The following is a 21289-nucleotide window of genomic DNA, read 5'->3' on the forward strand; positions in this document are numbered from 1 at the left end:
GGGTTCTTTCCAGCTACTGACCATTATAAATAAGGCTGCTATGAACATAGTGGAGCATATGTCCTTGTTATATGTTGGAGCATCTTCTGGGTATATGCCCAGGAGTGGTATAGCTGGGTCCTCAGGTAATTTTCTGAGGAACCACCAGACTGATTTCCAGAGTGGTTGTACCAGCTTACAATCCCACCAACAATGGAGGAGTGTTCCTCTTTCTCCACGTCCTTGCCAGCATCTGCTATCATCCGAGTTTTTTTTTTTTTTATCTTAGCCATTCTGACTGGTGTGAGATGGAATCTCAGGGCTGTTTTGATTTGCATTTCCCTGATGACTAAGGATATTGAACATTTCTTTAGGTGCTTCTCAGCCATTATTTGTATCTATCTAATCTAATTCAATCTAATCTAATCTAATCTAATCTAATCTAATCTAATCTAATCTATCACCTCCCTAATATCTATGTATCTTCCCTCTACCATTTATCTGTATGTATGTATTACATATGTATGTATATAATCTATCATCCACCTATGATCTATTTCTATCTATCTATCTATCTATCTATCTATCTATCTATCTATCTATCTATCTATCTATGTGTGTGTGTGCCTAGGTGTATATATGTGTACCTCTATGTATGCAGGAGTCCATGGAAGTCAGAAGGCATCAGGTCTCCTGGATCTGCAGTTACAGATGGTTGTAAGCTGCCATGTGGGTGCTGGAAACTGAGCCTGGGTCTTCTGCAAGAACAACATTAGTCTTAAGTTCAAAGCTATCTCTCCAGCCCCGTTTTCTGTTTGGAAAAGATAAGATCTTGCTATATAATATAGTCTGTCCTAATACTGAGATTACAGATATGAATAAAACCCAAGACGGTCTTCTTAACATGAAGACACTCAATGTAGCGGTGTCTGTTTTTCAAAGGGGGATTCAGATGGCTCACCCCGAGTAAACTTGCACCTTGCACAGTGCTTAAGCTTACTTTATACTTTTATTTAACTTTATTTTAAAGTTTATTGGGTTTTCACGTTTTATACTTTTTTCTGGTTTGTGCTATTTATTTTCAACTGTTATTTATTACTTGTTTACTTCCTTATTAAATTTGGAAGCTTAACTATCATTTTTATTCCAATAATGATTATGTTTCATTTCCAAGCAGCCAGTGAGTACCATATGTCCTTTGCCACTATTAAATGACAACACACGCCAACTCTTCTTCTACTGGGACACTAGTAGCTGATTGCTCCCTCTACTCAGAATATGATGGGTCCTCCTTTCTCTTTCTTAACTTGAATTATACCTTTGAACATGTTTACCTCTCTATTAACCCCAGCTTGGGTGAGAGTTTAGTGTATTTCTTTTATTATTTTTCTTTCTTTGAAGGCCACTGACTTTACTAATTTAAAAATCATTTATAAGGACAGTGACTGATTTTGCCAAAAAAGGGAAAGGAGCCAAAGGGCATCCAACAGATCGTGAGGGAGGGAGAACAGAGCCAGGAATCCATCCAGGAAAGCTGGTAGCTGTTGCCATGGAACTGCAGTGGTAGGTGGAAAATGAAGGCATGCAAGGGCAAGAATTCCAGAAAGGTTGAAGTGCTGAGTGGGGAGAACTACCAAAAGACCCTGGAGTACATAGGAGGTGAGGGTGACAACAGCAATCTTTTCCTTCATGGAGGACAGGGAGGAGCCCTGCCCTGCTACAGACTCTGAAGACTCTATGCCATGGCTGTGAGGCTGGGGGAAACCCATTCTCGAAGGCACCCAAAGCAGTCCCAGGACTGCTTGGCATGTGTCTTTCAGCCATTCTCTAAAGAGATCTTCATCTGTCGTTAGCACCAGAAACTGGCCAAGGACCACATAAGCCTTGTCAAAGTCCCTTTCCTCCAGCTTCTTTCCTAGGACATTATCCATCCTGACCAGGCTTTTAGGCTCTGCCACGAAGGTTCAGTGCTTTTGGGAAGTTGTCATCTTGATCAGGCTTAACCAGCAGCTCAGGCTCTGGTAACTAACAGCTCCTCACTGCCACTCGACTGCTCCCGGCCGATACTTCAAGCTCAGTGTATTTCTTTTAAGCTGTGATTATTTTCTTTTAAATATTTATTTTTTTTTATTTTTTTATGTTTATGAGTGTTTTGACTGCATGTATATAGGTGCATCATGTGTGTCTCCTGCCTGTGGGGGTCAGAAGAAGATTTCAGATCCCCTAGAACTGGAGTTACAAGAGGTTATGATCTGCCGTGGAGTCCTGGGAACTGAACCTGAGTCCTCTGCGAGAGCAGCAGGTACTCTTAACTGCTGAGCCTTCTCTCCAACCACAAGAATTATGTCTTAGATTACACATCCTTAGATTCACGTTTTCAATATGTAGCTAAATGTTTTTATAAAATGGTCTCCATGACTACAAACACACAAACATGAATCTCCACACACTCATTACTCACTGTCTGCTTTTCCATTCTCATCCACCTTAAATTCTGTGGCTTTGGTTTAGTTTTTGAGAGTAGTTTCCTATCCAGCTGTTTTCTAAGTCAGTGTCTTTAGTAGAAAAGGGCCTGAACCATATACTTCTGCAGTAACAGCTTTGACCCCTTATGTTAACAGTCGTAGCAGCAGAAGGTTTTCTGCCATCTTCCTTGTCACCAGGGGAAAGAAGATCCATCTCCCTTGCTCAGCTTTCCTCTACTTCTTGGAATGCTAAGAAAGCAGGCCTAGCACCATGAAGTGTAATTGTCTTTCCTGGGGTTCAATATCTCGACACACTAGGACTTCTTCTGGATTTGCTGTGTTCCTTGTTTGGCCCTTGGGTTTTCCAAACTGTTTTTGCTCATTCAATATGCTACAGAGAAAGGACAGATGGAGCCTCTGGCTAAGGCATGAACCAAATTGTGTTTGCTTATGAGAATGTAGAGAAAGAGATGGATGGTGGCCAAGAATAGGCTCTTGGGAGATGCTGGTGTCTAAGGGCCAGGCAGAGGAAAGGGTACTGAAGAAAGATGAATCAGAAAGATCAGAATCAGAGATAACTGGCAGTGGTCAACAGGGTCAAATTTGATGAGAGACCTGTAAATGTTGTCATTGTGTCTATAGCTGGGACATTGATGAACTCTTCACAAAACCTTCATGTTTCAATGTCCTGGCATTTTGTTTGCTAAATATAAGGGATAATTTTTCTAAGGCTTCTCATTCTCCTACTTCTTTGACTCATTGCAAAGTTTCCCTGAGTTATAGAAGCAATCCTGAAGTGGCTTGTTGGTGACCGTGCAAGCTCAACAGCCCCATCCAGCTCAAAGGCTCTACAATGTATCTCAGGATCCCTCCTGGCCCATGCTACTGCCAATGCAATAGAGATCAGAGCATCTAAATGTGGATGGATATGAATGTTAGCATCATGATTCCTAGGCTTCAGAGAACTACAAGTTGCTTACATAGAGTCCTAGAGCTTGCTGTGTGATGTGTTAATGCTTGTTGAATGTCAGGGCATTCAATTTCTAGGCTCTCAAAGGAACTCTTTTCATTTCTCTCCCTTCTGCTTTGGTATTCCTTATTGGATTTGATTAGATGTCTAAGAGGAATAGATTCAAATTCAAGCACAATGGATACACTAAGGTACATGAGATCACACTGGGTAAGCTCGTGTTTTAATAGGAAACAAATAACCACAAGAAGTTTTATTTGTAAAGAGACAGTTTTCATAAATGTGGGAAGACTGTATTGTTAGAGCAAGAATCCAGGTTAATTAGTGCCTAGATGCTGTCATTGTTCTCAATTTACTTTCCTGTTGCTGACAGAGAATACCCTGGCAAAAGCGACTTAATTGAGAAAAAATTTATTATAGGTTATTATTCAGAATTACAGTCTATCATTGTAGAGAAGCCAACAGTGGCAGGAGTTGCAGACAGGCAGTCACATTGCATGCAGAATCAGGAATCAGAAAGCAACAAATCAATGTTTGATGCTCCGTTTATTTTCTCTACTCTATACGTCCCAGGATCCCCTTCCCAGAGTATGGTCCTGACCCGACCTGCAGGTCCTAGTAATTCGTGGGGGTGAGGAGGACCACAACCTGAAAAAGAACGGGTGAGAGAGAAGAACGGACTCAAGGAAGCAATTGCTTGTCAAGAGTCATCTATTTGAGCGCAAAGCGCCTTTTTATAGTATATTTTATAAGGGGAGGGGGTAAGAGGGGCCAGGTGGTGGAAAAGTACAGAATCTTCTTGGTCTGTGCCTTGATACATTTCATGGTCTACACGGTACACTGCCTTGAATTATGGTCTACCTGCTTCTCTCAGAAGATACGGTACACTGCCTTGAATCTATCTGCAGCTGCCAATCAGGATCTTGTGGTTGCCAAGTTGCAGGGGACATTGTGCAGGTGGGGAAAGGTACGGGGTGAAGGTAAGGGCGAGGGTCCTGGCTTCTGGCATGGTCCCACCTATAACTGAGATTAGTCTTCTTAACCAGTTAACAAGATAATTTCTCAAAGGCCTTCCCAGAGTCTCAGAGTTCATAGGTTATTCTAATTCTGTCAAGTTGTTCACCAATACTAACACTACACCACCATAGCCTTGAAGATTAAAAAGGAGACAAACCTACCACAATTGGGGAAGAAAAGTCCTGTATTACAGGATGCTTTGAGAGGAGTAACATGCAGGATAGCTCCAGCTGACCTCACAGACACTGAACAAGCACTTTGATCTCATTGCCCGTTCTTTCCCCTTCCAATGTCCAGCCCAGGATTCCTGTAGGTGGAATCCTAGGTAAAGGTGCGAAGCACAGAATTCCAAAGATGTGTCCCATGTAGTGGGAGAAACCATGGAGGAAAACAATGAGAAGTGGATCATGGGATGCAACAAGAAAGATAATGGCATAAACATAGCCTTTCGAGGGGATATCTGACTTAGATCATGTTCAATTAACATATTAGTCACAACAATATGAGTGACATACTGGATGCTAGATGTTGGTTTAGAAGCATAGGAAACCTTATTGAAATTGATCTGGGTGGAAATTATAGCAACCTAGGCAAGAGGGTACATGAAGCAATAGAGACAGCAATGAAAAGAGGTATAAGATAACAAAGAGAAACATAATAGGAGGCTGAAGGCTGTGATGTATTACAGAGATGCCCACCATTCCTTATGCTTTTATGTATTCAAACTCTGACACAGCTTCTGAGAGCTTTCCTGCTTTGTTAGCATGGCTGGGGCTTGTCAGCAGATGAGACACAGAAAAAAGCTTGAAATGCTTTAGGGGTTGCTCCATTGGGCTTCTGCCACTGCTGTGACAATGTGCCCATGGCGGCCTGTAGGAAGATTACTAAAACAGGTAGTAGTGCCACACGGCTGCAACTGCTCAAGTTAGAGCTGTGTGAGAAGCCAGGGTAAGTTAGCTGATCCCCAGCTGTAAAAGTGACACTAGGCAAAAACCAAGACCCACAGAATGATGAAGGCAGGGTTTTATTTCCAGGTGTTTGTGATCCTAAGAGTTTATGGCAAGAAATACTAATCTATTCCATTGATGTGTGACTGTTTTTGAGACAGAGCCTCATGGATCGCAGGCAGAGGATGACCTTGAACTTCTGATCTTCCTGCCTCTACCTTTTGAGTGCTTAGATCACAGGTGTAGACCTCTACACTCAATTTATGTAGTTCTGGGGTTAAATCCAGGCCAAACTTGTTTACAGAAGTGGAAACACACGGTTTGTACAAGGCCCAGCAACTACAAGAACAGCCCCCAGCATCCAGTAAAGCTATGTCTTTGGGCAAGTGGGGCTTATAGATTAGACCCACTTTTGTTTTATAGTTTCACAGTAATTTTAAACCTTAAACATAATGTTCACCATGACAAAATGAGTGTGAGAAAAGAAATCTTACTATAATTCAAAATCCTGACACAATTCCAAAACAATCCTTTTACTTACAAAAATGTTAGAAAAACTTTTATTTATCAAAATGCCATAAACGAAGCAAAACATGTTATATTTCTGAGACAGCAGAAAGATAACAGCAGAACTCTGGCCTTCAACAGTTAGGACTGTGTTTATTAGCTCATATAGAGAGGGACAGCCTCTTCCCCGTGAGAAACGGAGGGGTCTGTCAGTAGATAAAGCTGGCTTTGGTCTTTTATAGGGGGAGTGAGGGGCTTGAGAATGGGGAAATTGTTGCAGCCATGTGTGCTCGGTGCAGGTCTGCAGTTTCTCTTTCCTAGACTTGTCTGCTTCAATCAGGACAGAGTATCTTGGGACATAGGTTATCTCTACAAACATTCCTTTCTGCACGGACTAAACAAGGTCATTTGTTACCTTGTAGGAATGATATTTTACAATCTAGGTCCTCTGTCAAAAAGTAAAAATGTGAAAATAGTGGACCACATAGAACAGATACAGGACACCTCTAGCCCCATCCCGACTCCATCCTACCTCACCCCTGACTTCCCTCCTCCAGTTCCTCCCTATTTTCCCTAACTTTCCTTTAGACTCTCCCTTTCCCCACAACATTCCTGCCTAATTTAACACTCTCTTTAAAAACCAACACCTTGCACACTTGGTGCTGTGTCTCGAGTGCTGATTTCCTCTCAAAACTAACATGTTGAAACTTGAGCCCCAATGTAATAACGCTAAGCCCTTGTAGTGCTAGTGGGTGTATACAAGGAGAATTGCCATCAGTAGTCTTACTCAGTTAAGAACTTGGCATGCTGCCATAGGCCATGCTGCTGTCTGTGAGGATGTGTTGATGTGGGTGCTGCTGGTATCGGCCGTGTTGGTGTCCATGATTCCAGCTGCCACCAGAAACCATGTTGAAGTCCACAATCCATGCAGCTCAGGGATGGATGCTATGGGCAAAGAAGCTTCTTTTGCAGTGGTATCAATGACTACAGACTCATAACTGAGAATGAGAGTTATTGATGGTTTCTGTGTTCCCCCCCGCAAAGAAATAGTCCAGGCAGAAAGCTATTGAAGAGAGTCCTTAAAAACTGTGATAAAGATGCTGAAGTCTACCTCATCACGGTTGGTGACTTTTGGCAAGGGTAGAGGTAGGGTGGGGGGTGGAGGGTGGGGGAGGTAGGCAGGTGGTCTTGGCTTACAGTTTCAGAAATTTATTTCAATATTGTGATGGATGGAAGCATGGCAGAATGCCGGGCAGACATGATGCTGGAAAAGTAGCTGAGAGTTCATCAGGCAACAGAAAGAAAGAGTGACACTGGGCCTAGCTTGGGTATCTGAAACCCCAAGGTCCACCCCCAGTGACATACTTCCTCCAACAAGGCCACACCTACTCCAACAGGGCCACACATCCCAATAGTGACACTCCCTATGAGCCTATGGATGCCGTTTTCATTTAAACCACTACAATATGTATAGTTAGTATATACTAATAAAACTTTCAAACAAAAAATAATGCTGTATTTGCACTAATCATAAAGTTTTTATTCTCATTATAAGGATATTGTATAACAACTATTTATTTAAGTTACAGGCCTTATAAATAATCTAGAGATAATTTAAAGTGTATAGGTTATATGAAAATACTGTATCATGCTATATAAGGAAAGAGCATCTGTGAACAGTAGTATTCATAGGAGACTTTTGGATACTGAGGAAAGAGTTTATGATTGAAAGTGATGAAAGAAAAGAAGTCTAGTATGAATCTTGTGTCCTGCAAAAAACCCCACAGTTCTTTAGGAAAGGTAGCATACAGGTACTTGCCAACAAATAATGGTTTAAATAACTTTCCTGTTGTTGTGTTAGATTACCCTGACAAAGGCAACTAACAGAAGCAAGAGGTTTTTTTTTTGGCTCACATACAGGGTGCAGTCCATCAAGACAGGGAAGTCTAGGCAGCAGGAGCTTGAAGCAGCCAGTCATTTGCATCTGTAGTCCAAAATGTATCCTATTGCTCAGTTCTCCCTTTCTATTATACACAATCCAAGTTCACAACTAGGTGTTTATCACAGTGGGTGTGTCTTCCCAGAACAGCATAATCAAGATAACCCCAGGAAAGCATGCCCAGAGACACATCTCCCCAGTGAGCCTACTTTGTTTCAAGTTAACAACACTATCACAGCTCTACCCCTTGTCAACATTATACAGAAACATATTTTAATTCCTATCCTTCCACTGCTTGTCCATGTAGACTCAAGACCATCTTATAATATCAAATACATTCAATGTAACATTGAAACTGCCCAAAGTCATTAACAGTTCTGACACCTTCAAAGTCCAAAGTCCCTTAACTGCCAACTCCTATTAAACAAAATAAACTACATTCTTCCAATACATAATGTCAGTGGATATTCCTATTCAAAAGTATGAATATGAACGTTACTTTTTTCTCTTTTTTTGTGACACAGTGAGTTTTGTTAGGGATGGTTATAAAAGTATGGTTCATGACTGTGTCCGTCTTATCATTTTTAAACCACTGAGGGAAGTATGAGAAGAAAAAAGACATAGCAAGAAATGATTGGATCAAAGCAAGACAAATACCAAATCCTGCAGCTCCATATCCAGTATATGGGGCTCATGATGAAATTAACTGGGCACAAAAAGTACCAGCTGGGTTGTCTGAAAAACACACAGAGTCTTTCTTAGGTTGCCTTCACTCCAAGTTTGCAGTACTCCTTGGAAGCTGTTGCATGGTTCCAGCATCTCGAGTATTCCAGAGTCTCTGCTGTAGCACTGGCTTCACTTTTACAACTCTTCATATGCAAGATCCTATCCAGACTTCCTTGAGGGACTCTGACCTGCTTCCGGTTCAAGATGGCGCTCGGACTCCTAGGATCTGTATCAGTCCCTGTGAGGTGATCCTGTGAAAACATGCTTCCAGGCAGTTGCTTTCAACTCCTTTAGATTAAATTTTCTTCCTTGAAATGAATTTAGATTTTCAAAAGATGGAGTCTTCAAAGAGTGGGATCTTTGCTCATAGAACAACTCTTTTTTTTTTTTTTTTTTTTTTTTTTTTTTTTTTTTGTCTGTAGTTCCATGGCAGCTTAAACATTTGCTCTTCAGTCACGGCAGTCTCCTTAACAGTTATAGCTGCTTTCTCAGCACCGGCTCTGATGTTCTCCCATCTTTTTAGTATTATTGTTGTAAATGCTTACATAAAACAGAACTGATAGAAAATCGTATTCAAAAAGCACTAAAAAAAAGAAGAATAAACTGAACATAAAACTGGAAGGAAAAGGAAGAAAAAGATGAATTATATCAGAAATGTCATTTCCTAAAGAAAATGATAGAGAAAACAAAGTCAAGAGTAACTTTTTAGAAAAGATCAGCAAAACTGACATACTTTTAACTTCACGATGTTTAAAAATAAGATGATTCAACTAATTAAAATTAGACACAGAACTGAGGACACCATAACCAAATTTATAAAAATTAAGAGGATTATAAAACAATACTATGAACAATTGGATCCCAACAGATTTGATAACTTGGAAGAAAAAAATGTAATCTATCAGGCCTGAATCTGAATCTTTAATAGGAATCTAAACAGACTTATAATTATTAAAGAAATTGAGTGAATGATTAAAAACCTCTCCCAATATTGAAAAGTTCAGAGCTAGATGGATCAACTTGTGGACTGTACCACAAATGTAAACCCTAAACTCTTAAAAAACAGAAAAGAACATGTTGAAACTCATTCTCTTAGATTAGTACTGCCATGACATCAAAGCCAAGGGCACCAGAAGGGAGGAAATCTAGAGATAAATATACTTTATGAATACTTATGTCAAATCCTTAATAAGATGTAGCAAGCTGAATGCATCAATATACTGAAAAGATTATATACCACAAACCAGAGGTATTTGCTTCTGGAATGCAAGGATGCTTCAACATCTGGGAGTCAATATAATTAACACTGTATATTAAGAGAAGAAAGAACAGAATCTATTGCAGTTTTGATTGACATTGTTCTGAAGCTGAAGATCTACTTAGCTGAGCTGTCTGATTTGCTAGCATAGTAGTTCATAACATTTCCACAGAAACTTCTCTTAGGAAGTTGCTGGTGGCATTATCCTTTCTTTCAATACTAATTTTGACTGTTAAAATGAATCTTTCTTTTTGTCTGTTTGGTATCGTTAATGATTTCTTTTAAGTAATTTTAAAGATTAGTTTTGTTAAATTGTCTATCTTCCCCTCCATTGTTTTCCCAATCTCTAATTAACTTAATTCTAAGTTTTGTTTGTTTTCATTCATTTTATTTTGCTTTCCTTGAGTTTAGTTGTTCTTTTTCAATTTTGTTAAGATGGAGACTTGGCATATAGCTCATGCGCAAAGCCTTAGATTCAATCCTTAGTACCGCATAGAAGATTGTCACAGTGACATGTGCCTATTGTTAGTATTCTGTCTAAACTCCACCTCCACAGTTACCTCAGCCAGGTAGGCCTGCCCACTATAAAAGGGGCTGCTTTCCCCCTCCTCTTACTCTCTTAATCTCTTACTCTCTTGCTTTCTTGCCTTTAGCTTCCCTCTGTCCCCTCACCCCTCCCCATTTCCCTTCCTCTTCTCTCCATGTGGTCATGGCCGGCCTCTACTTCTCTTCTTCCTCTCTCTTCTTCTTCTCTCCTCTCCTTACTTTCTCCACCATCTTCCTCTATCTTTCTTCCTCCACCTTTTCCCTCTGCCCTGAATACCGCCCCCCCCCCCCCCCCGCGGAACCGTTGGGTCTGGTGTTGCCTGTTCTAAGCTGTGCACAGACATCTAACACTGGTGCGGAAACCCGAGAATGAAGACTTTGGGAACTGTGAGACCCGTGCAGACTCCGGCAGCCACAGCTGGCTGCTGTGACTGTGCAGGACCAATGCCATGTGACCTGCCCACAACCCCACTGCCACCACTGCCACTGCTATACCATGTGGACTCTATCCACTACCTGCCATCACCAACAGTATGAATTTCCACTGCTGCTGCAGACCAACTCCATCCACCACTGTGAGGCTCACAAAACTTCCACCACTTGAGCTGTGCTGCTGCGGCACCCACGTCATGGTGCTCTACCATGTGGGTTGGGTAGCCAGATGGGTCTACACAGACCTCACAGTTCCACCTTTCCTGATACCAGACTGCACAAGCACGCAAGCACACACCGGTGTATTGAATGGTAAGGAGCTTCCAATTGGTGGGAGGGGCCCTAAATGCCCAGATAGGGCCTGGCCAGCCTTCCCTGGGCTAAGGGGTTGGCTTTTCATTGCCCCAGTCCATATGACTGGCCTCTAGCTGAACTACAACTTAGGACATTGGCCATTTGGGTGACTCCCCTCCTTGAAAGTAATTCACAGCCCACAAAGGTCTTGCAGCAGCCAGAAATCCGGGTACCAGGTTGAACTACTTTCTGGCATTCTCCAGTAGTTCCCCACAGCCGAGGCCCCTAGATATTCTCGTAACGACCTGATATCTAGGCTATTCGCCTGATTTCATTGCCAACTTTTCTTTCGGGACACTGATACAAATAGCTTGGTAACAGCCACCCCCCCCCGTCACCCAATGGGCACCACATTGTCTTCAACTGCACATAGACACCCCACTGAGTTGTCTCCTGAAAAACCTCAAATCTCTAAAATTAACACCTGTGATACACCTCTGCAATAAGGCCTGGATTTGGTACCCTCTAGATAATGGATTAAAGTGGCCACCTAACGGCACACTAGACCCAATCATTTTAAAGGGGCTTAACACATACTGCCAGCAGTCTGGTAAATGGAAAGAGGTTCCCTACATCCAAGCATTTATCTACCTTCATTCTAATACCTCTATGTGTTCTACCTGTTCCCCCATTCCCCACTGGTCAGAGTAACTGTCCACATGGTCCCAGGAAAGATTTCTTGAGCTCAGAGCTAACCCTGTGCTTCTCTGACGCTCATTCTAGGACTCCCTCTCCTCCTCCATCATTTGTGGCCAGCCAGTTTGCCTGAAAAGCAGCGGTCCAGGACCCTGCTTGCTTCTCCCCCGCTTTGCCTCCTCCATCATTTGCAGCCAGTCAGCCGGTTTGCCTGAAGCAGCGGGTCTGGGACCTGGCTTCCTCCCTTCCCACTCTGTGGTTCTTAGCTCTGCTCTGGGTCTACTCTTTGCATCTTGCCAGGGACCCTCTCTGAGACTTGCTTCCCTATGTGCGCAACCAACCGTGCAAAGGGCTTGGCTGCCTGAACATGCGAGGGAGGTGCTCTCTCTCCCTCTCTGCCCAAGACCTGTAAAGTGAGTATTAGCGGTGCCTTCTGCCACAAGAACAGCTAACATGAATGTTGTTGTGCCACCAGAGACACTGGGCAATGACTTCCGGCTGCTAGTAGGAAATCCCGCCCTGCTGCCGCTGCTGACCGAGGACCTGACACCCTCACCTATGCCCTCAGCTGTGGGCCCATAGCACAGCACTGGGTCATGACCTGTTTCCCATAGCCCCAGCCCATCAGCCATACAATTGTATGCCACTGTTGCCAGCTTTCTTATTCTGGTCCTAATCAAATGTTTCTTTGCTAATACAAAAATGTGCTTTTCTCTACCTACACAACCCACCAAAGTTACTTAAGACTCTTTCCTATCCTGTCTTAATAGATTTTTACTACTGCTATTAAATTCTATTCAGTTACAACCAATCCTTATGGCTGTCAATAGTGTCAGAAGTCTGCTAATAGTATATTTAAGTTTATGGCCAACAGAATTCCCAAAGCCTCTAACACTGGACACCTAGAAGATACAGTCTGGATAGTATGTGATGATATAGTCACTAACAAACACAGTGGGCTAAACTGGATGCTCTGAGTCAAATGACTTAGCTAAGTCAAACCAAGGTAAGTCATTTCTCATGTCATGTGTATCTATCCCACAGAAAAAAAGCCCTGGGTCTTCTGTACTTGGAAGCCAAACTGACTTCACCCAAGAGACTATGGAGACCATGGGAGCTGTTGGCTAGTGGACTCTGTCATTTTTAAAAAATAATATATAACTGGAAGATTATTGTTTACTCTTTCTCAGACTTCTGACTACATTGACAGCTAAGCTTTCACAGATATTATCTGTTACCTCATTACCTAAACTCAGTTGCCATCAATTAAATGCTTCATATTTCCTTTTCTTACTATCCCACTGTCCTAAATTATCTGAGTTCCTATAAACTTGCCTAACTCTAATAAAACATTCCACTATACAATCCAGCAAAAGTTCATCTTAAAGACTGCTTGTGTCGTTAACTCATGCTGTTATCTCTTTTGTAAAGTTATAAGCTACAGGAAACCCACTCAGCTCTACCTCTTACGGACCAAATAGACTCCATCCAGATAAGTACATCTGCCTAAAGTTCCCACTTACTATCTATTCCAAAATGTGGGATCCCTCTGGGTTTCAAATGTACATCTTAGAAAAAATTTTCTTTCTCCCAAATGTACTTAATCTTATTCCCTACATCTTGTCAAGTCTGGGCACATCCAGAACAGCTCCAGAGAAGCAACCTCCAGATGCTCCATCTCCTGCCACACACACAGCTGCTTCTACTGGACTTGTTCCTTCTGACCTATCCTCAGATGGCTCCATAGACCCTGGACAGCAGGAAACAGTCAACTCTCCCAAGACCGGACAAACATCCCCCATACCCATTCTTCTAGGTTCCCCCTAAAGACACGTCGCCCCCAATGCCAGCAGGAAGTAGCCAAATATCACGACAACCCTATTCCTGCTTTGTTGTCACCTCTTTCTAATTTTTCTTTTTTAATTAAACCAAAATGGGGGAATGTTAGTATTCTGTCTAAACTCCATCTCCACAGTTACCTGGCAACAGCCAGGTAGGCCTGCCCACTATAAAAGGGGCTGCTTGCCCCCTCCTCCCTCTTTTACTCTCTTACTCTCTTGCTGTCTTGCCTGTAGCTTCTCTCTGCCCCCTCCCCTCTCCCCCTCCCCTTCCCCCTCTCTCCACATGGTCATGGCTGGCCTCTACTCCTCTACTTCTCTCTCCTCTCTCTCTCTCTCTCTTCCTCTGCCATCTTCTTCTATTTCTTTTCCCCCACCTTTGCCCTGAATAAGCCCCCCTTCCCTTGGAACCGTTTGGTCTGGTGTTGTCTGTTCTAAGCTGCATGTGAACGTCTAACACCTATCATCTCAGCACTATTGAAGTAGAAGCAGGAGAATCAGAAATTCAAGGTTATCGGCAGCTGTACTGTAAGGGTTCATGATTCTCCAAAAACTGATATGGCAGACTCAAATAGTAAAATTCAAAATAATGTAAAAGCAAAGAGTGTTGCCGGGCAGTGGTGGTGCACGCCTTTAATTCCAGCACTTGGGAGGCAGAGGCAGGCAGATTTCTGAGTTCAAGGCCAGCCTGGTCTACAGAGTGAGTTCCAGGACAGCCAGGATTATACAGAGAAACCCTGTCTCAAACAAATAAACAAACAAACAAACAAACAAACAAAGTGAAGAGTGTTTTATCCTGCAGAAGTCCAGCATGTTGGGGTCTACAATTTACCAAGATGGAGACCCCCAAATGAGTTTGCAGGCCCAATTTAAACCACATTAGGAGAATTCCAGGGAGGAGTAGATGACCTTTATCTTAGTTGATTGGCTCATTATCTAGGGACATTCCAGAACCTCTGTTGGGGGGTTGGAGGTGGGGGTGGGGCTGGAAACTGTTGCTGATTCACTGTCCTTGCCTCAGGGCAGGTGGCAGGGCAGCTACTGAAGGCAGGGCAGTTTCTGATTGGCTGCCCGAGGCCAGGTTTTTTTTTTTTTTTTTTTGTTTTTCCTAGTAACTGACTTGTCTGTACATGCCCAGTTCTTGGAAACAAAGATCTAGACCTAGTCTCTTGAACTGCCAATTTGAAGCCTGTCGTGGAGTCAGCCTGTCTCAGTCCTCCCTCTCAGCATAGCAAGTTCAAAGTCAGACTGGGCTATATGAGAACCTGTCAAAAACAAAACAAAACACCAGAAAAATAAATTCATTCTAGTGGAAAATTACATTATTGATTTGAGATCACTTTTTCCTAATATAGGCATACACATAAACTTACCTTTGTCATTTTCTTCCTCCTCTTCTTCCTTCTTCCTCCTCTTCTTCTTCCACCTCTTCTTCTTCCACCTCTTCTTCTTCTTCTTCTTCTTCTTCCTCCTCCTCCTCCTCCTCCTCCTCCTCCTCCTCTTCCTCCTCCTCCTCCTCCTCTCCTTCCTCCTTCTCCTCCTCCCCCTCCTCCCCTCCTCCTCCTTCTTTTTTTGTGGTAAATGGAGGCAAAGCACATGTCAGGGAAGTGCTATTTTCCCAGCTCTGTTTGTACTTTTGTATTTACCCTACAAATTGTTCACGTGAATTTATTTCAGAAAATGTTCGAGTTTTCATATCATTTTATCCAGATATTACGTATAAATATGTTTAGTTTTAAAATATTTTGGGTTTCGCAAATCTCTTCATTGTCTCTAATTTAATTTTTTTTTGTGTTTAGAAAATATACTTTGATGGGAATTACATTGACTCTATAGTTTATTTTGTATCAACGAGACAGGCTGACTCCATGACAGGCTTCGAATTGGCAGTTCAGGAGATTAGGCCGCAAAAAAACCAGGCTTCAGACAGCACAGCTAGTCAGCAACTGCCTCACCACCTGGCCTGAAGGAAGGACAATGGGTCAGCAACAGTTTCCAGCCCTCTTGTTCCAGTAATAGTTCTGAAATGTCCTTAAGGTATAGAGCAAGATGAGGCAACCTACCCCAGAATTCTTCAACAACAGATTCTAGCCCCCATTCACTGAAAATGGTTTTGGAATGTCCCTAAGAGATAGAGCAAGATAAGATCACCTACCCTGGAATTCCCCTAATGTGCTTTAAATCGAGCCTGCCAGCTCACTTGCTTGTTTCTCTCTACCTTGGCAATGGGAAGTCCCAGTATGCTGGACTTCTGCAGAATAAAACACCCTTTGCATTTACATACTATTTGAGTCCCAGGTATCATTCTTCAGAGAATCATGGACCCTTACATTTGGGGGCTCGTCTGGGATTTACTGGAGACCCCCTGACCCAAATAGTGGAATGTTTTTTTTGATTGGTGATGAAATCCGGATTAAGAGACATAGCCACAAGACTCTGGAACGTTGCTGGAAAGGACTTACACTGTGATCCTGTCCATGCCTACGGCTGTTAAGGTGGTCAGGATTAGGGCATAGATACACCACTCCCACATTAAGCCTGCCAGGAGAGACAATCCAGCAGTTGAGGTCCCAGTGGAGGAGACTTTCAGGTGAAAAGCCACAGGAATGATGGAATGTCACCCCACACCCTGTTGATTCATGGAAACTGTGACTCCAGTGTTCCTGATCCTGCTTGCTTGTTTTTTGTTTTTAATTTTTAAGATTTACCTTACATCCCAATCATAAACCCCCTCTCTTCCCTCTTCCCAATCTCACCTTTACAAATTCCTCACCCTGTTGCCCTTTCCTTTCTCCTCAGAGAAGGGAAGTTCCCCTTGGATACCACCCCACCCTGGGACATCTAAGTCCTAGCAAGTCTAGGTACATCCTCTCCCACTCAGGCCCAACCAAGCAGTCCAAATAGTGGGGAAGGAAATCCAATGGCAGGGAACAAAGACCAAGATAGCCTCCGCTCCATTTGTTAGGGAACCCACATGGAAACCAAGCTGTACATTTGCTACAAATGTGTAGATGGTATAGGTCTAGTCTCTGCATGCCGTCTAGTTGGTGGCTAAGGCTCTGTGACCCCCACAGTCCGAGATTAGTTGACTCTGTGGGTCTTGTGGTGTCCTTGACCCCTCCAACTTGCTCACTTCTATCTTTCACTCTTCCACAAGTCTCCAGGGCTCTGCCTGATGTTTGGCTGTGGGTCTCTGCATCTGTCTCCATCAGCTACTGGATGAAACCTCTCAGGAGACAGTTCTGCTAGGCTCCTGTCTGTAAACATAGCAGAGTATCATTAATAGTGTCAGGAGTTGATTCTCTCACACAGGGTGGGTCTCAAGTTGGGTTAATCACTGGTTTGCTGTTCCATCAGTCTCTGCTCCATCTTTATCCCTGCACATCTTGTAGGCAACACATCTTTGGGTTGAAGATTTTGTGAGTGGAGTGCTGTCCCTCTTCCTCTTCTGGAAGTCCTGCCTGTCTATAGAAGGTGATCACTTCAGTTTCTTTATCCCCTCTAGTGGGAATCTCAGCTATACTCACTGTATACTGAATGCTGTATTCTTACCCCCCACCAGGACTCCAGCTGGGCCCAGAGATGCCCCCTTCCACTTTCCATTCTTACTTGCAGCCTGCTCCCATCCCCCTTTCCCCACACCTGATTGATATCCTCATTCCTCTCTTTACCCTCTCTCCTACCCAGTTCCTTCTTTTGCAAGCAAATGAATAGAACATGAGAATATCATCCTGAGTGAGGGAGCCCAAACCAGAAAGATACATATGTTATGTACTCATTTATAAGTGGACATTAGCCATAAAATGCAGGATAACCATGCTACAATCCACATACCCATAGAAACTGGATAATAAGGAGGTCCCAAGGGAGGATGCACAAATCTCACTCCGAAGGAGAAAATAAATAGTCATTGGAGGTGGATGGAGAGAGGTCTTTCTTAAAGGGATTTGAGAAAGCATTCTGCCAACAGCGTGAGGGAGCCTGCAAGTGGATTCTTCCTGGCCTTTGATAAGAGTTCAAGTCAAGCTGACACCTTGACTTTGTGAAACTCATAGCCAGACATAGTATGTAACAGTTCTGTTCTACAGAAGCTCACACAATAAATTTGTATTGTTTTAGGCAAGACAACTGAGTTTGTGGTCATTTGTAATGTAGATATTAGTAAATAGTCAATACAATGATATTTCTAATTTCTTTAAAATTTCTCTTTATCTTATTCCATGTCATTGACCCAGTCCTTTCTTCTCATGATTTTTTTAACTCCAGCTAGCTTTTTCTTTGACATATATAATGTATTTATACAAGGGATGTTTGGGTTCTTAATTCATTTTCTTGGCAGTTCTGGTCTCATCTCCTGATTTACTCTATAGAGCTATCTTAGAATTCTTTCTTCATTCAGTTTTTTGTTTTAGCAACTTTTCACATATCAAGAAGTGCTTACTACCCAAATGCAATCAGACTGTGCCTCCTACTCTTTGTTTTCCCATAGGCCATGTTACATACCAAATAAATCAAACCTTAGTTCTAAGAAATAGTATTTTCTATCTTTTTGAAAGTTGGCCAGGGTTAAAAATTTGCCATTGGACATGGCCAGGAAGCCTCAGAGTTACATTCATTGGTCACCTACATCTTCCAACTTTGAGGACATTAAGCCTAAGGTTTGTGACAGTAATTTTCCCACAGTGACAGACAATGAAAACATAGAGGGGATAATTGAAGTCTTTGTTTTTGGTTCTTTGAGCTTTTTCTGAAGTAAGAGTCTGTTTGAACACTGTAGACATGTGTGATAGGATCTGCTGGGGAATAGGAGCCATTATGGGGGTAGGAAAGTAAGTAAAGGCTTTAAATTAAAGATTTATGCCAGATACTTACAAAACTTCACTACCCCTAAGAACATAATAAAAGGAAAAGCAAAATGAAATCTGTATAAACACTTCCTTTACAGAAATAGGAGCTCAGCCATGGCATATTTCAAAGGGTATTATTTTGTTTATTTGTGTGTCTAAGACAGGATCACACACTGGTTGGTGGTGGCACACACCTTTAATCCCAGCACTCAAAGGAGGCAAAGACAGGTGGATCTCTGATAAGTTTGAGGCCATCCTGGTCTACAACGTGAGTTCCAGGACAGCCAGAACTACATGGAGAAACTCTATCTCAAAAAAAAACAACTCAAAAACAAAACAAAATAAAAAACAACCCCCCAAAACAAAAAAGCAAAATAAAACAAAACAAAAAAAACCAAAAACAAACAAACAAACAAAACCACAGCAGGATCAAGCCAAGACAGTTCTAGTCATCAACTCATGACTGTCTCATATTGTCCTCCTGACAATAATCCCCACTGGCACCCCTATTTTGGTGGATAAGAATCAAGTTCCTGGCAGTTTTGTGGGGAGAATAATTAGGAAACCAGGTTAGGGACTTTTTCCTCCAATAAATAGTGACTTAGAATAGCAGAAAGAAGCATTAAATCTCCCCATTCTTTATCTGGACTGGAAGGAAAGGGCAGCATGTCAGGGAAAATGATTCCTAGCTGTTATAAGACATAATAGCTTGATAAAAATTAAAAAAATTTCAAAGCTCCAACCAAACTAAAACAGAAAACCCCATGGTGTTTCCTGAGGTCCAGGTGACAGCAAGGCAATACTAGATTTTCTATTGGATGTTTGCATCCCCAAGAGCTGGTAGCGCTATGGGCAAACCCAAAGAACTCCTGTAGTGCTATGGGTAAACCCAAAGAAAGATTTCCTGTTGCTGTTTTCTGAGGTTTCCATATTACCTGGTGGCACCAAGCAAGAGGAGTCTATTGTGACTCTTCTGGAGGCCAGAAATCGCTAACAAAAACACTTGTTGGTGGGTTCATCCTCATTCTTAAAGTTGTTAGAGAGAACCCTTCCTGTTTCTTTTAGCTTCTGCTGACTCTATGTTTTATGTGGCCTGTGGAAGCATAGTTCTAGTTCATGAGCTTTCTTCTGCTTGTCTATGTGTGCTCTTTCTATGTCATGTAAGGAAGGATTTTCTTTATTGAGGGCTCATGCTAATCTACTGTAAGGTCAGTTTGAGGTCTTATACCTCAAAGGATCTCATTCCTAGGGCTAGAGAGCTGGCTCAGTGAGTAAGACCACTTGAGATGCAAGCACTAGGACATAAGTTTAGATCACTGGAATCCCTTAAAAGTCTTGTATAAAATCCTGGCATGGCTGCCAACTGTAACCCCAGCCATGAGCTATGTATAAGACAGAGACAGGCAGATCCTGAACTTATTGGCCAGTCAGTGTAGCAAAAGCAGCAATCCCAGGTTCAAGGAGAGACCCTGTCTCAGGGAAATAAGGCAGAAAGGGATAGAGCATGACACAGATGGTTCCCACATTAACACACCATACACACACACACACACACACACACACACACACACACACACACACACACACACAGAGAGAGAGAGAGAGAGAGAGAGAGAGAGAGAGAGAGAGAGAGAGAGAGAGAGAAGCAAGAGGGAGAGGGAGAGGGAGATGCTTTCCTAATAAGGTCTCATTTTGAGGATTTAGTAAATAAGAATTTTATAGGGACACTATTTTTCACACTATAACGACAGTTCTGAGGGAAATTATGACTCATCGGTTTGAAAATTGATTGTTTTTTTAAAGCATGGATGTATTCTTTGGTACAAATCTCAGAGGGCAGGAAATCAGGGTGTTCGCTGACTTGGATACTTTTCTAAGGTTGTGTGGATAGTCCACTTTCATATGCACGCATGCTGTGGCCACATTCAAGTACATGTGTTTGCTGAATCTAAGTCTCTATTATTGTGTTAGTTCTTACAAACTCATTCTCAGTATTCACCTGGCAGTTAAAGAGGGAGGGTCTAACCCTGAGAACAGCAGTAGCCTGGCCAATATCTTAAAGGTGTGTCACAGCAAGTATATGCCTAAGACAACCATCGAGTCAGCACTGAAGATGGAGAAGAACAAGGACATTTATTTGTTGTATGAGAGTCGTGGCCCTGGATGCTCTTCTTTGCTCACTGAAGTGTTATCAAACAGTGGTCCCAAGTGCCATCTGGACATTAAATATATCCTGATCAAGAATGGGGGAATGATGGCTGAAGGCACACGACACTTTTTTTAACAAAAAGGGTGTGGTTGTGGTTGGAGTGGAGGACAGAGAGAAGAAAGATGTGAACCTAGAGCATACCCTAGAACTGGCCATCGAAACACCGGAGCTGAGGATGTGAAGAAGACGAAGAAGAAAAGAATCTTTTAAAATTCATTTGTGATGCTTCTTCACTACAACAAGTGAGGAAAAAAACTGGACTCCCTGGGCCTGTGTCCTGTATCCTGTTTGCTGGAGTTCATCCCTCACTCCAAGATGCATCTGGCTGAACCTGAGCTAGAGCAGGCTGTTCACCTCATCCAGGCTCTTAACAACCATGAGGATGTGATTCAGGTTTATGACAGTACTGAATAAGCAGACTTGACTAGACATGTCTCCAGGCTTTTTCCTAGGCCAGCTCAAGCTTCTGCGGTAATCTCAGAGACTGAAATAGGTGGGAGCCTATTAGAGATCTTCTGCAATGGCTTACAGCCTTGGGAAAAAGGGACCCTTCGTTCTGTTGGTATCACAGGGCCATCTGGAATACAAGGTGAGACTGGCCAGCTGGTCTGACTCTGAT

At 42.5% G+C, this 21289-nt stretch overlaps 1 pseudogene; it reads left to right on the plus strand.

The window, feature by feature from the left end:
* Positions 1–5293: 5293 nt before the first annotated feature.
* Positions 5294–21084, plus strand: LOC114618085 (annotated as a pseudogene).
* The last annotated feature ends 205 nt before the right edge of the window (positions 21085–21289 follow it).

Source organism: Grammomys surdaster, unplaced genomic scaffold (genome assembly GCF_004785775.1).
Source record: "Grammomys surdaster isolate TR1022 unplaced genomic scaffold, NIH_TR_1.0 140, whole genome shotgun sequence".
NCBI classification, from domain to species: Eukaryota; Metazoa; Chordata; class Mammalia; order Rodentia; family Muridae; genus Grammomys; species Grammomys surdaster.